We start from the raw sequence: 16,093 nt of genomic DNA, 5'->3' as shown, positions 1-16,093 counted from the left end.
AACACAAATAGCTGAGGAAGGGCTAGGGTGGGAGGAGGGTCCGTGGGACTGTGTGGTCGTATGAAGATAACGTTTGCCCCCCTGGCTGAGGAGGCCAGGGAACGTGTGCCCCCTCCTAGGGCTGCCTTTCCCACTGAATTTCCTGACCAGTGGTTGATCAGCTTTTCCCTCCTCACTTACACCCCACTTACCACTGAGGGAGCTTTTGCTGAGACATCTTTGCAAACTCCTCCTCAAAACTCTTTTCTTTTGGCTCCTGTGTTGGCTCTCAGCATTCCCTTTCCTCTCTGGGTACTTGTCTCTCTTGCCTTCAACTCCCACCTCTAGGTGATCCCAGATCTGCACCTCCAGCTCAGGCCTGTGTCTTGAGCACTATCCCTCCAGTTCATGATGGCCCTTTGCATCTGTCCATCAATGAACCCTACCCTTGCATCCTCTGTTCCAGATAACAGCAACATTCACATCTAGTGTCTTCTAGTCAAAAGGGATGAAGGTAGTTATTGATTCACTTATTCTAGTCTTTTTTTTTTGAGTACCTACTTGAGTATCAGGTAACAAGCTAAGTGCTAGCATACAAAACATAGAAAACAAAGTCCTAATCTTCATGAAGCTTCCAGTGCATGATGGTATAGTGTGTGTGTCTGTGTGTGTGTGCGTGGGGCCTACATCTGGAACCAGTCAGACTTCTCTCTGCATAGTGCTTGTTCCTCCATTATGACTCTACTTTCTTCCGGCTGTTGTGTGTTATTTTCCACACATTTGTCACCCCCTTTTGGGTCTTAGCCCCCAGATACTTTCTTATTCATCTCTGTGCCCTCCCTGCTCAGGAAGCTGGTATAGTACAGAGCGGGTGCTCAATAAATATACTTGAATAAATGAATGAATTTAGAGGCCAAGGTGTGGATGAATAGAAAACTCATCCCTCACTAACTACCAGAGTAGAATAACCTAGCCCTTCTTAACTAGTACTACTGGTCATATTGCTTTAATCTTAGACGTCCTTTTAACATACTGTGTATTTGAATCCAGTTCCTTGGAAGTAAGAATTAGTAACATATTTTAAGGGTTTATCCTTATGCTAGGCACTGCCTGGACATTCTTTTTTGGTAATGTTTTTCTCTATTAAAAATTTCTTTATTGAGGTAACATTGGTTTGTAACATTATATAGATTTCAGGCATACATCATTATATTTCTATCTCTGTGTAGACTATATCACGTTCACCACCCAAAGACTAATTGCTATCCTCAGTGTACACATGTGCCCTGTCACCACTTTCAGCCTCCACCCCCCTTCCCCTTTGGTAACCACCAATCTAATCTCTGTATCTGTGTTTGTTTGTTGTTGTTGTTTTTATCTTCCACTTATGAGTGAGATCATATGGTATTTGACTTTCTCCATTTGACTTATTTTGCTTAGCATAATACCCTCATGGTCTGTCGATGTTGCCACAAATGGCAAAATTTCATCTTTTTTTTTATGGCTGAGGAGTATGCCATTGTGTATATATACTAAATCTTCTCTATCCATTCATCCATTGATGGGTGTTTAGGTTGTTTCCAAGTCTTGGCTATTGTGAATAATGCCACAATGAACATAGAGGTGCAAATATCTTTTTTGACTTAGAGTTTTCTTGTTCTTTGTATAAATATCGAGAAGTGGGATAGCTGGATCAAATGGTATTTCTATTTTTAATTTTTTGAGAAATCCCCATACTGTTTTCCATAGTGGCTGCACCAGTTTGCACTCCCACCAGCAGTGTATGAGGGTTCCCTTTTCTCCACATCCTCTCCAACACTTGTTATTTCTTGTCTTGTTAATTATAGCCATTCTGACAGGTGTGAGGTGATATCTCACTGTAGTTTTAATTTGCATTTCCCTAATAATTAGTGATGTTGAACATCTTTTTATGTGCCTTTTGGCTATCTGTATATCTTCTTTGGAAAAATGTTTGTTCAGATACTTTACCCATTTTTATTGGGCTGTTTATTTTTTTGTTGTTGAGATGTATGAGTTCTTTGTATATTTTGGATATTAACTGCTTATCACATATATGGTTTGCAAATATCTTCTCTCAATTGTTAGGTTGTATTTTCTTTTGTTGATGGCTTCCTTCGCCGTGCAGAAGCTTTTTAGTTTGATGTAGTCCCATTGTTTATTTTTTCTATTGTTTCCCTTGCCCAGTCAGACATGATACTTGAAAATATGCTGCTAAGACTGATGTCAAAGAGCATACTGCCTGTGTTTTCCTCTAGAAGTTTTATGGCTTCAGGTCTTATATTCAAGTCTTTAATCCATTTTAAGTTAATTTTTGTGTATGGTGTAAGATAATGGTCTACTTTCATTCTTTTGCATGTGGCTGCCCAGTTTTCCCAACACCATTGATTGAAGAGATTCTCCTTTCTCCATTATATGTTATTGGTTCACTTGTTGAAAATGAGCTGTCCATAGATGTGTGGGTTTATTTCTGGGCTTTCGATTCTGTTCCACTGATCTGTGTGTCTGTTTTTGTGCCAGTACCATGCTGTTTTGATTACCATATCTTTGTGGTATATTTTGAAACCAGAGAGTGTGTTACTTCCAGCTTTGTTCTTTTTTCCCAGGATTCCTTTGGCTATTCAGGGTCTTTTGTTGCTCCGTATAAATGTTAGGATTCTTTGCTGTATTTCCATGAAAAACGTTGTTGCGACTTTGGTAGGGTTTGTATTGAATTTGTAGATTGCTTTAGGAAATATGGACATTTTAAGTATGTTAATTCTTCTATTCCATGAACATGGAATATCTTTCCGTTTCTTTGTGTCTTCTTTGATTTCTTTCAACAATGGTTTTTAGTTTTCAGTGTACAGTTCTCTCCCCTGTTTCGTTAAATTTATTCTTAGGCATTTTATTCTTTTTGTTGCGATTGTCTGAACACTTTTGTGTAATCTGATTTCATGTTCCCATAGATCCCAGGAAGTAGTATTATTATCCTTCCTTAGAGACAAGATGCTGAAGCTTAGAGAGGTTAAGGGACTTACTGAAGGTCATATAGCTAGTATGCAGCAGAGCTAGAGTTTGAACCATGGTCTGTCTTAATCCAGTAACTGTGTTTTCAGAGCCCAGCTGACAATATTTCCAGTTCATTAAAAGCTGAAATCTGTATGTATCCAGCTAACGATTCAGTCACCATTTAGTTTGATGTCATTCAATTTTATACAATCACAGGTCCTCCAAAACCCTTGAATTGTCATGGTAAAGGAAATCTCAAACCTGTTAGACATGAGTTTATTATTTCTATATTTTTACACGTCTAGGAAACAAACTTCCCCAGGAACGAGGTGCACTTTTCAGCTCTTTCTGGCGGAACTGCGTGTTGGCCAGGATGGTGATGATCAGTGAGCGCCGACGGGATGTCCATTCCCTCCACAAGCTCCTATCTGTCTGCGGCCACCATCAATAAAACCCTTTAAGCAGATCTGTACATTTGGGGGCCGGCTGGCGTGGCACGTGCCATGAAGAACCCCCTCCCCAATAATCAAACTCTTGTGAGCTGCCCTGAATGAGATTCTTTCTCCCAGGAGAAGTATATGTTTGTTTGTTGGCATGGTCCTAATGACTTAAAGAAAAACGCCGGAAACCAGCACTGCTCTCTTCCCTGAAAGGAACATTGCCCCTTTGTTCGAGAAATGCATTTGCAGAACGGCTTCTGAGTAAGTCCTTGGAGTTCCTCATGGTTTATATGTCTTTGTAAGCTCCTGGCATTGAAGAACCGAGGTTTTTTTCTTTTGCTTTTTTCCCCTTAATGAATCCAACATTGTATCGAACACTCTCTCACTCAATTTTGATAAAACCAACAACTCACAAAGCCAGTTTGAGCGGAAAGAGTAGGAACATGAATGAGATTCACTATCGTTGTAGATTGTTTAGTGTTAGAAGGTTAGAAATGTGGATACTGAGGCCAGAACCCCAATATTTTCTTATATTCTCTTGGTTCCAGAATAGCCTCACATTTGTTTTAGTAAGTGCAATGCTGCTCAGATGTACAGCGTTTAAAAATACCTTCCACACACCTGTGCACAGTCTACCTTTTGATTTTCTCAACATGTCTGTGGGCTGAGTTTGAGAGAGGCAATGTGGTATAGCCCAGGAAACTGAGGGCTGTATGATAAATGGAGGTGGTTACCAACCTGCCTTCCTTGCCTTCTCTCTGTGATATCGGGGAAATTCTTCACGTCTCTGAATCTCACTTTCCTCTATCTGCAAAATGGAAATAATATGGCTATTTATCGTAGGATCAAATAAGAAAAGATGAGTTGCCTAACACGATCACAGCAGATGTGCTTAGCAAATAGCCACCTCCCACCTCCCTCACCTGCTTTGAAAGGTAAGGACCTGGCGTGGCACAGAATAGACAAGGTGCGTTAGTATGCCAGGACTGCCATAACAAAGTACCACAGACTGGGTGGCTGAAACAGCAGAAATTTCTTTCCTCACAGTTCTGGAGGCAGAAGTGCAAGATTAAGGTGTCTTCAGGGTTGGTTTCTCTCCCCTTGGCTTATAGATGGTCATCTTCTCCCTCTGTCTTCACATGGCTTTCCCTCTATGTGCGTCTGTGTCTTAATCTGTTTTTATAAAGACACTAGTAAGATTGGATTAGAGCCCACCTTAATCACCTCATTTTAACTTAATCACCTCTTTAAAGACCCTACCTCCAAACACAGTCACACTCTGAGGTACTGGGAGGTTAGTATTTCAACATAGGAATTTTGGGGAGACTCAATTCTGCCCATAACACAAAAGGAGCCTGGTTGGTCCAGTGGAAACATATGGCTGATTCTGCACATAAAAGAGAGTTCCCTCTCATTCCTCCTTCTCCTAATTCTTGAGTGAGTGGCATGCATGTTGACACTTGACTCTTCTCCCAGTTTTTATTTGGCATAAGTCCTGTCCTTTGTCTCATTACCCCAACTAGATGGAAAGCCCCTTGAGGTCAGAATGTTTCAGCCAAATTTGTGGCTCCCAGCTCATGTTTCACCGTGGTGGGTATGTGAGAAATACAGTTTATTCATTTCATTCACTGTGCCCGGATTATAGCTGGGGTCTCAGGAAAGGTTCATGCGTTCTTTCAGCAAACATGTATCGAGCATGAATAACACACTCTTTGTTTTCAAAGAGCTCACAGCCTACTAAGGAAGACAGACTAATAAACATCATTTCAGATTAATAAACATAATTTCACTGAAGTGTGACAGACATAGTAGAGAGAGCTACAGGAGTGTAGGGGTTGGAGTTTGAGAGGAGAGGAAGCTGGTCTCGGAAGCCTAGAATTCTAGAATCTTGCTACTGAGAGCATGGTCTGTAGATCAGCATCATGGTGTCACTCGAACTTGTTCTAAGTGCAGAATCTCAGGTTTGAACCCAGACTGTGGAATCAGAATCTGCTCTGATTCTCAACTTGTAGTCCACACGCTGAGAACTTAAGTGCCCACAAAAGATGGAATGTAAATGAGTACAACAGGTGAGTGTAAGAAAAGTCGTATTACGCTTAGTTTCTATTTTATTTTCCCAGCAGGGCTGTAGTAAGCTTACCTTTACCACCCCTGCTGGGATCCCTCCTACCAGTATTGATACTTCTACCGGTATTGACACAGTTGCTGCTGCCACAGTGTAACTGCTATTGCTGCCTTGTCCTCCCACAGCCATTTTTTTCTTCCTTTCATTGAATCCTTTCCAACACCCTCTGAGGTGTTATCAACATCTCCATTTTGCCAGAGAGCGAATGAGGCACAGAGAAGTGGCTTCCTGAAGGTCACTTGGCTGACAGTTCCAGAGTCCAGTCTCACCTTGAGCCTTGCTACTTGACCCCGAGAAATTTCCTAGGCCACCTCCCATTGTCCAGCCAAGGCCAAGCTGAGCGCATTGCAGATGCTTAGGTTCAGAATGTTGTAGTGAAGAGGGCCACCCTGAACTGTCAGCCTGGTGACAAACTCCACTTTTTATTTGAAGGGGACTTTTGTTGTTGAGTGTGGGAAGGAGGGATACTGGTCGGTGGTAGGTGAAGGGAATCAGTTTTCCCCGTTTTCCCTAGAAGTGAGGAGAGGGGGTATGGTACCCGGCCTCAAAGCTGGCGGGGGTTATGTTCCTTCTCTGTTGCTTAGCAGAGAATACAACCCCTTTCAGGGGCCCTGAGCATCTCTGAAGCTATTGGTGTCTCTGGCTAGGTCTTTTTAACTTTTTAGCTGTGTGGCTGTGTTCAAATCACCTTCTCTCTTTGAGGCTTGGTTCTCTCAATTGTAAAATGAAGAGACTAGAACTATACCCATCATAGAGCATATTCACAGGGCTCAAGGAGATAATAAATAGTGAGGGTTGTGCTAGGCACAGAGCAGGTCCACCGCAAATGTTAGTCTAAGGAGCCAACAGTTCTGAAAGCATTTTGTAGATGGACTTGGACGAGCTGTACACACACGCGCAAGAATAATTCTCCATGGGCTGGGGCATCCGCCAGCTTGCCCATGAATCTGTCCCCAGACTAGCAGGCCTGGGCTGTGGATGCGTTTCTGGCTGCCCAGAGGCCGGTTTTGCAAAGAGGAGCAAACAACACCATCTATTCACAGTCTCGCAGGCTCCTCCTGCCAGAGCCCACGAGGGGTTTGGATTCAGAGGGCTATTGAAGGGAAGCCACAAAGACACGTTTTCTCCCCTGCGGCCTGGAGTGAAGACAGAGGGGCCCAGGCACAAGAAGAGGGTTGTTTCGCATCAGCCGGCAGCCGGCACATTCTGTCAAAGCAGCTGAAGGAGAGAAGTCGTCAAAACACCCAGGAAAAACAAGAGCTCTGGCGTGGGCAGTAGATAAAAGATAAGGAGGGCGGCTGCCGAGGCACACAGGCCCCCTTCACTGAGCACTGGCAGCCACACTCTCCCCATTGTCTGGACCCGCGGGCTGTGATGATGGAAGCTTTCTTATTTTTCTTCTTAAAGAAAGAATTTATGTCAGAGGAAAGAGAGTTTGTGTTGTGTGAACAGTGCCTGCCAAATGAAAATCTTTGGTTGTTAAAATAGTGAGGCACACATTCAAACTGGCCCTTTGTCCCTGGCGGTGGAGAAGTTGAAGGCCCCCTCCATCTCAGATCTGGCTCCTGTCTCGACTTGGCTTTGCTGCACCGCTGTCCTTCTTGCTGCTGCTGCAAAATGAAGGCCAACTGCTTCAATGGCCATCTCTGCTCCCATCTGGACTCTGCTCCCATTCCCCTGAGGTTGCAGCCACCGGTCTCTTTGGATGGCCTCTCAGCCTTCCTGTCTTTGTTTATATTGTCCCTTTTGCCTCCACCCAGAGGGAATGACCTTCTCCTACCCTTCCTTGGCATGTCCAAGGGCACCTCAATTCGACATATGCAAAATGGATCTTGGTATCTTAAACCTGACGCCCTGCATGAGAAGCATCCTCTGAGTTTCTACTTTGGAGAGGATTAAAGGACTCAGTCCAGATTGGTGAAGAGGGGGCTCAGGAACCAGGGGGTTTATCTTACATCTGATGAGCATTCTACCCTACAACATCCATATCAAGGAACTGGGGTGGTGGGGCTGAGGAGAATTGCAGAACGAGGAACTAATGGCTTCGCCCTAAAAAGTTCTTTGCAAATGATGATCCTGTCCCCGTCATTTCTTCTCCCCTGCTGGCTGTCGATGTTGGTTTGGATGGAATCTATGCGGAGGTGGTATTATTCAAACCAGCCGGACCCATTGCTTTTCAACAAGCTCTTATTGAAGGTAGCTGTGTGTGCATCACTATCAACCGGTGAGGAACAGCAAGCTGCTAACACTCCATAGAGAGAATCAGAGATGGAGTCAACTCCGTAGACGCATAAGCAGGACCTCAGCCTTGACAGACTGAGGCCGGTTCAACTCACAAGAGAGGCAAGTAGAAACCTGGCTTCCCATTTGGGGATAATGAGAAGGCTTCCTTCCCAGGAAGCAGGGGATCCTGGTAGCCCTGTCCTGCCTCTCAGTCCATGGAGAGCCAAGGCCCTCAGAGGATGTATTGGGAGCAGGATGGCTAAGCAGGGGCTCACCCAGGCTGGCTTGGAAAGCAGGAAGAGTTTTTCTTTTTTTCCTTTTAGCATTTTAAAAACTAAAAAAAAAAAATTTTTTCTAAAGGAGAATAAACTCAAAGTTGTAATCTCAGGGTACGCATTTACAGTATCTTCTTCGACTTCAGCAGGCAGAGGAGGCGAGGAAGGGCAGTGCGGGTTGAGGACCCAACTCACGGCTGAGAAGTGCATTTTGCCGGGTAGTCGGAGGCAGCATGTCATTCTATGCAGTTAGAGCACAGCGTCGGTGGTGAGGGACAACTCAGATCAAAGTGCCTGGAGCTTAGTGGTCCATGAATAAATCAAAGTTCCTTTCCTTTGTTCCCTTTTTCCTAAGCCTCACCTGAAAATCTGCTGGCACTCACTCACTGTTAATCGGGTGTTTTTTTACTATATGGACTTTAGTTAAGGCTCTTACTTTATTTTTTCCATCTAGTATTTTAAATTATAATACAGGCAATTAAGTACATTTGGTTAAAAAATTTAACCACTACAAAAGATGCTATCCTTTTTTCAGCAATAAGCGCTATTAAACTTTTCTTAGGTGTCCTTCAGAAAGTTTTATGTATATATAAATGTGCACATTTTTTCTTCTTTTCAAAAGCAATCATATTATGAATACTCCTCTGTCCCTTATACTTCATTTAATAAGGTAACAAAGAGCTCTTTATTATCAGCATATAGAAATCTACCTCATTCTTTTTAACAGCTGCATAGCTTTCTGTAATTTATTTAGTCAGCCTTTTATAGTTTTCCATAATTTTCAATGAAAAAAATTTCATTAGTGAATATCAATATACATATATCTTTGCAAATATATCTGTGTAGTCAGTTTCAGTAGACCTAGGAATTGTGGGTTAAATGGTATGTACATTATATATATATTTTTTAAAAAAAGATCTTGCCAAATTGCCTTACAAGGAGAGTGCCTCTAAAAGTGAATAGCTGTTTTTCCACACACTCATCAATATTGGGTTTATTAGATTTAAAAAATATTTGCTGATATAAATGAAAATTAGTATCCGATCGTTTTAAAGTACATTTCTTTATGTATGAGTGAGGTTGAGTGTTGTTTTATGTGTATTAACTATTCCAGTTTATTCTTCTTTAAAGTGACTGCATCTATCTTTTTCTATTTTCCTGTTGGATTGTAGATCTAGTTGTTATTGATTTGTAATCATACGTAGCGGTAGGCAGCCTTTGGGATGGTCCCTGATGATCTTTGCCTCCCGATATTCACCACCCTGTGGTAATCTCCTCCTCCTGGGTATAGGCTGGACTTATTGACTCACTTGCAATGAGTACAATGCAGAAAAAGTCATGAGATCTTCCTTCTGATATTAGGTTATGAAAAGACTAAGGCTTCTGTCCTGGGTCTTCTTTCTTGTTTGCTGGCACACTCTCTATCTCTTTCTCTATGGGAGCCAGCTGCCATGTAAGGAATTCTGGGTTCTCCTGAAGGAGAGGTCATGTGCAGAAGAAGGTTCTGGATGATGAGAGGCAACTTGGGGGAAACTCAGTCAATCCAACTGACAACCAGCACCAACTGCCTGTCATGTGAGGTTGCCATCTTGGAGGAGGATCCTGCAGCCCTAGGCAAGCCTTCGGATGACAGCAAGCCCAGCTGGCAGCTTGATTGTGGTCTCATAAGACCCTGAGCCAGACTCATCCAGCTAAGCTGCTCTCAAATTCATGATCCACAAAAGCTGTGAGATAACAAATGTTTGCTTTGAGCCACTAAGTTTTGGGGTAATTTGTTTAGCAGCAGTATGTTAACAATACATATGTTGCAAATATTTTCCGAGAAAACTATAGTTTTGTTTTGTTTTTATTCACAATGATTTTTTTGTTTGTTTGTTTTGGTGAGGAAGATTGGCCCTGAGCTGACATCTGTGCCAGTCTTTCTCTATTTTGTATGTGGGATGTCGCCACAACATGGCTTGATGAGTAGTGTGTAGGTCCGCACCCAGGATCCGAACTGGTGAACCCTGGGCCACCAAAGCAGAGTGCACGAACTTAACCACTATGCCACCAGGTCAGCCCCTACGATGATGTTTGTTGTTCAGGAATTGGAAATTTTTATGAAGTCAAGTTGATCAATCTTTTCTCTTTTAACTTCTGGTACATCCAGTGAAATTCATGTGATAATTTTCTAAGTTGATAAAAGTTTTTCGATGAACTTTTTAATTAATTAACTGATTTGTGTATATTATATAAAAGTATTAAGAAAAAAATTGCTTACAGTATATTGCCAAAAGAAAACTGTAAAGATTTGATGTCATTCCTTTATTTTTTGGATATATTTTGCGATGGGGGAGATCAATTTTTAACACAGTTTTGCGTCTCTGTTTTTGCAGTTGATAATTATTCTTGCTATACTTATTATGTGTCGATCATAGGTCAGATGCTCTGCCAGCTTTAAAAAATGTGCATTTCTTTTCGTTCTTAAGAACACTCTATGGGATAGACACTAATATTGTCCTTATTTTAGAGATTAGGGAATTGATGCTCAGAGAGGACTGTTTGTTCCAGGTTTAGTTTCAGTAGGTGAGCCAGAATTGAAATGTAGGTCATTTTGATCCCAGGGCTGTTATGGGCTGCAATGTATCCACACCCTTCCCTTGCCCCTTTCCCAAACAAATATGTTGACGCCCTAACCCCCATGACCTCAGAATGTGACTGTATTTGGAGATAGGGCCTTTGAAGAAGTAACTGAGGTTAAATGAAGTCATTTGTTGGTGGGGGTGGGCCCTAATGCAACATGACTGGTCTCTTTCTAAGAGGAGAAGACTAGGACACAGACACGCACAGAGGGAAGACCACGTGAGGACACAGGGAGAAGACGGCCATCTACAAGCCAGGCAGAGAAGCCTCAGAAGAAAACACCCTGCCGATACCTTGATCTCAGACTTCTAGAATTGTAAAGAAATTGCCTCCAGAATTGTGAGAAAATAAATCTCTATTGAAGCCACTCAGTCTGTGGTATTTGTTTGGCAGCCCTGGCTAACTAATACAAGGGCTGAAGGGCCGACGTCGTGGAGTCTCCTGCCTCTTAACATTCACATTATTTCAGGAGCATGTGTGTGGGTGCGTGTGTGCATGTGTCGGTAAACATTCTTTGAAACCATCACCATCATTTTAATCACTAGATGATGTTACTTCGAGTAGGTATGCCAGAGTTAATTTGACTCTACTTCTGTGGTTGGATATCTGGATGGTTTCAATAGCTTTGAATTTTTAATATCTGTGCAATGAATGCCTGTGTTATGGAAATCTCCTCATTTGTCTTCTAGGTTCTTAGAAGGAGAATTACTTGGTCTAAGACAATAAGCGTTTTTAGGGCTCCCTAATTTAAATTAAATGAACGCATATAGTGCCTTTCCCCAAATAAACACTGTCAAAGAGACTTTATTCAAATCAAGATATGGCCCGGTCAATGCAAGCTATGAAGGTTTATGAGGAAAAAGAAAGATTAGGTTCTCTTGTTTATATTTACAATTGCAATCTCTTTAATACAACGTTGGAGAAACCGGAACAGTGAGGGAAGTCAGACGGATTTGCATGTCAATCCCTGGGTCTGTCTTTCATTTGCTGTGTGGCCTTAGGCAAGTTTATTAACCACTCTAGACCCAAGATTCCTTATGATGTTGTAGGGAACAAATAAGCAAATAAATGTAAAATGTTTACCACTATTCATATATACACATTTTAAAAAACAGAGTAAACAGGTCTTGCCAGGGTAAAGAGCTACCTACATAAGGTTAGCAGTATTCCCATGATGTGGATGGTGAGGTTTTAGATCCAGGTTTAAAGAAAACTCAATAAAAAGGACTTATTTTGAGACTAGGACTGTGCTAGACACTTTTATATTTATTATTTCGTATAATTCTCATCATAACTTTCCCGAACAGATATTATTATCTTTATTTAACAGATGAGGAAATCCAGTCTCAGAGAGGCTAAGTAACCTCAGCCTTAGTCTTAGGGTCACAGGGACACTAAATGGGCTAGCCAGCATTGGAGCCCAGTTTTGTTAAATTCCGAGTCCTATGTTCCTTCTCCGTATCTACATTGCTTCACCCAATTAAGACAAAATCCATTAATGCACCATATTTACATACTATTTGTAAAGCTATATACTAAATTCATTATTTATACTTCGGCTCTTTCATTTTCAATTTTGCTCAGATTTCGCCTTTAACACAGAATCTCGCTTGGTTCATCAGGTTGCGGTCGAGTGAGTTGGGCAGGAGCTAGGATGATTTAACTTTTGTGCTCATAAGGCTCTAGGATAGCTAGTTATAAATTTCTCCTCATCCGTTCCCTCAGAGCCCTCTTTGGAAAATAAAAGGATTGCAACCTGATCCTGCCTCCTGCTCTTTGATTCTCGTTGCATTCTTTTTGGATTAAGGGTGTCCAGTTTCCTTGGGAGGGAAAAAATATGGCCATCCAAGGGAGGAGAGTACAAGCCCCTTCAGTAAACTCCTTAATGGGAGTTTTTATGGGATGTATTTTCACCTCATTGAGCTTTTTATTTCACTAAGATTCTTTCATCCACCCAAGCAGGTGAAGAAAATGGGAGAATGAGGGCAGAGAAAAGAATAGCTTTAGGAACTTGAAAAGAAAGAAAAAACCAAGAGAAGCTGTCTCCACATTGTTTGCTTATAAGTTCTAACAAGCCATCAGACCAGAAACAAAAGGGCAAAAATTTATACTCTTGATGAGCAGTTTGGCATGTAAAGTAAGTCATTTATTAAGAGAACTGGCCAATTTATTTAGACATTCATTTCATCATTCATTTGTGCATCATATGTACACTCATTCATTCATTCATTCATCGTTTGATAGTTTGAGCGTCTATATTAGAATTCTTCTTTTTAACATGATCAGGACCTGTAGTTGACCAGTCAATCAAAAAGATCTATAAAGAAGGGAATGATTTTAAAAAATACATGTATAATTAATGTTTTTTGTTTATTTTTACTTAAAACTTAAGTTTATAAATTCATTCACCCATCTTCCGATACAAGGCATTTGTGTATTGGTTTTCATCCTCCTCTCAAAAAAAAAAAAAAAAGACACTCATAATCATGCGTCATTCATATTTCTAGTTCTAGTTTCTTTAAAGTGGATCAAGAGCTTAGAGATACTTTTGAAGAAATCTGATTTCAGACTTCCAACTTTTTACAACGTTTTTCCTCCAATGTTTTATGATTGTTTTGCCCAAAATTAATTCAACAAAGAATTTTAAAAACCAACTTACTTTTATCAAATTTTTCCAAAGAATTCAACTTAGGTTTCATAGAAACAATAATTTTTTTATATACTCAGATTCCACAGGTTTACAGGTTATTTCATTAAATTACACGTTAGTAATATTAGCTAACTTTGGCGGCTTAGGCTGTGTCAGGTGCTGTGTTCAGGGCTTGACCTGCATTCACTTACTGTTCGTTATAACCAGCCCATAGGCCAGTAATATAATTATCCCCATTTCTCAGGGGAGAAAATGAACTGGTTTGAGAAAAACATACAGATGACTCTTGGTGAGCATATATCTCAATGGATGGGTCCAGAAGGGTGTGATGTAACAGCATGTAGCCTACTAGCTGTAGGTCTTAGGTTTGTGGGCATCAGTCAATATGTGTGCACAAGCTGGGAGTAAGCCAATTAATCTGAATTTAGAAGGTGCAGTTAAGAGGACTTTTAGAGTCATGGAGGGAAGGATGGAGTAATGGAAAGAGCAGCCATTTTGAGGTGAAACCAACTTGACAATTATTGACAATTACTAGCTACTTAACTCCAAAAACCTCATTCCTCATCCATAAAATGTGAATAATTATACCTTATTGAGTTGTTTATTTTTCATTTATTGATTTATTCAACAAGCTTTTCTTAAGCACCTTCTAATGTGCCAGGCACTGTAGAAGATTTCATTAATGAACAAACAGTAAGTTTCTCTACCCTCATGGAGCACACATTTTGGTACAAGAAATAACTAGCTAAATAAGTAAGCAGAAACAATCAGAAGTGCTAGGAAGGAAAATAGGGTAAAATGATAAAATCAGAATATGAGGATTCCTTTGTTCATTCATTCATTTACTCATTCACATATGTTGTCAGCTAATGTTCACCGAAGGCTTATTATGTGACCCAGGCATTGGGCAATGATGAATAAGATAACATGGCAATTAAATAAGACGCTACAGCATCACAGATTTAAAGACGAATGGTAGACACTCCCATACCTGCCAGAAGCTCAGTCTAGCTGGGAAAATCACTGATCAAGTCTCATAGTACAATAAGCACTCTGTCAAAGGAAGTACAGAAACTATGGGAGCTCAGAGCACAGAGAGATTCTGTAGTTTAGGACACCATACAGCATCCAATCAGCTCTCAGGATCATAGACGGACGACTAGAGCAGTGGGGAATATTGCTTCAGAAAACTGAGGCATAGCGAGGAGAAGTGACCTACCCAGGGTCTCATGGCTCGTGGACGCCATGGTTGTGTTCACAGTACATTTGAGGAAGCAGGTCTAAAATTGTGTGGGACATTGTGTAGTGCTTACGAAAGCTGCCTAGAGTGGAATTCGTGTTCTTAGTTATGTGTCTGAGCCTCTGGGACAATAAAACCCTTCTGACTCTTAGGTGCTTAGCTTAGTTTATCAGTAAGCTTATGTACTGCCTCTCCTTGTGTGTACAGGGGATGCAAAATCAAACTTTTGAGAGTCAGCAAGGGCAAGATTTCCAAAACCAAAGAGGCGAGGGAGACAGGCTGGCTGACGTTTTGAGAAATCTGAGTTGCTATCCATCTCCAAGAAATCATCCTGAAACCAATGGACAGGTAAGCCACTTGTTTAAACTCATTCATTTATTCATTCATTCATTTACCAAAAGCTCACTGAGCCCAGGCAATGAATCAGACACTCTGTTAAGTGTGGAAGTTACAGAGGTGAACAATACACATCCCTTCTCTAGGGAGCTGTTCCCTCACAGTGCTTAAAAGATGGCTGTTTTACAGAAGATGGTATCTATTACCCAGGTGGCTGCTGTTTTCCTGGAGAACAATAAGACTCTCTCTCTCAATGTCTCTGTGAAAGATGGAGAGAAGGGGGAGATGCTCATGTCAAGCTGGTTTATTACTTCTGAATACTGAAGTCCAGGCTCCAGCAGCACCCTTCAAGATGCATTTAGGAGATGTGCTAGAGGGCTACAGAGTTCCATAAAATGGGACCAAAGCTCTTTGGGTTAACTACCAAGAGCCCCATCTTTCAGGGCTCCTCATGCTCGGGGCCATTTTCCTGAGGGGCAGAATCTGGCAGCTGGAGCATTCCAGAGCCCGTGGCTCTTTGTTATTTCCCCTTGGAGGGTAATGGAAGTAGGAAACAGTAAGAATGATGGAATATTAAAGGTTGGATGGAATCTTTAAGATCTTTGGAAATACTTTAATCGTATATTCAATGAAAACTTACGGAGTGCCTGCTCTGTGCCGGGCACTGTTCTAAGCACATGGGATAGAACAGTGAACAAAATGGACCAAAAGACCTGTGCTCCTGGAGCATGTATGCTAGTTGGGGGAGGAGGTGAGACAACAAATAAGTAAATTGTGTAGAATTTACACATTGCAAAAAGTAACACAGAACAGGTTAAAGAGATTCAGGAATGCTGGTGAGGGGAGAGAAATTGCAGCATTGAATTGAGTTCGGACATCTTGAAGCAGAACACCTGTAGGACTTCGTCAGCTGTGTGGGTCATTAAGGCAGTACACCTATATTCTGTATTGCCACCTTCCAAGATCATGGTAGGACCTCACTTCCCAGCCTCACGTGAGGCCAGGAATGATTATGTGACTTGTTTCGACCAATAGAATGTGAATAAAGGTGATGTGTGTTCCTTGTAGACAGAAGCCTTAAGAGCCGTCATTTTGCCTTGGCCTCACACCCTCTCAGGATGGGGCCTTAATCAGCTTGGGGCCCCGAGTGACAGCAATAATCAGAGCTCCCCCACTGACTCACACTGGATGTGC

General features: G+C 41.5%; 1 long non-coding RNA gene across 1 annotated transcript in view; it reads left to right on the top strand.

Moving 5' to 3' along the window:
* LOC139085151 (uncharacterized) overlaps positions 1-16,093 on the top strand; it is a 126,696-nt gene that overhangs the window by 38,075 nt on the left and 72,528 nt on the right. The window contains exon 3 of the long non-coding RNA XR_011543222.1: positions 14,771-14,911. This is a non-coding gene — a long non-coding RNA (uncharacterized lncRNA). The remainder of the gene's footprint in view (positions 1-14,770; positions 14,912-16,093) is intronic.

The sequence above is a fragment of the Equus przewalskii genome, chromosome 8 (assembly GCF_037783145.1).
Source record: "Equus przewalskii isolate Varuska chromosome 8, EquPr2, whole genome shotgun sequence".
Lineage (NCBI taxonomy): Eukaryota > Metazoa > Chordata > Mammalia > Perissodactyla > Equidae > Equus > Equus przewalskii.
This window is presented reverse-complemented; position numbering and strand designations above follow the sequence as displayed.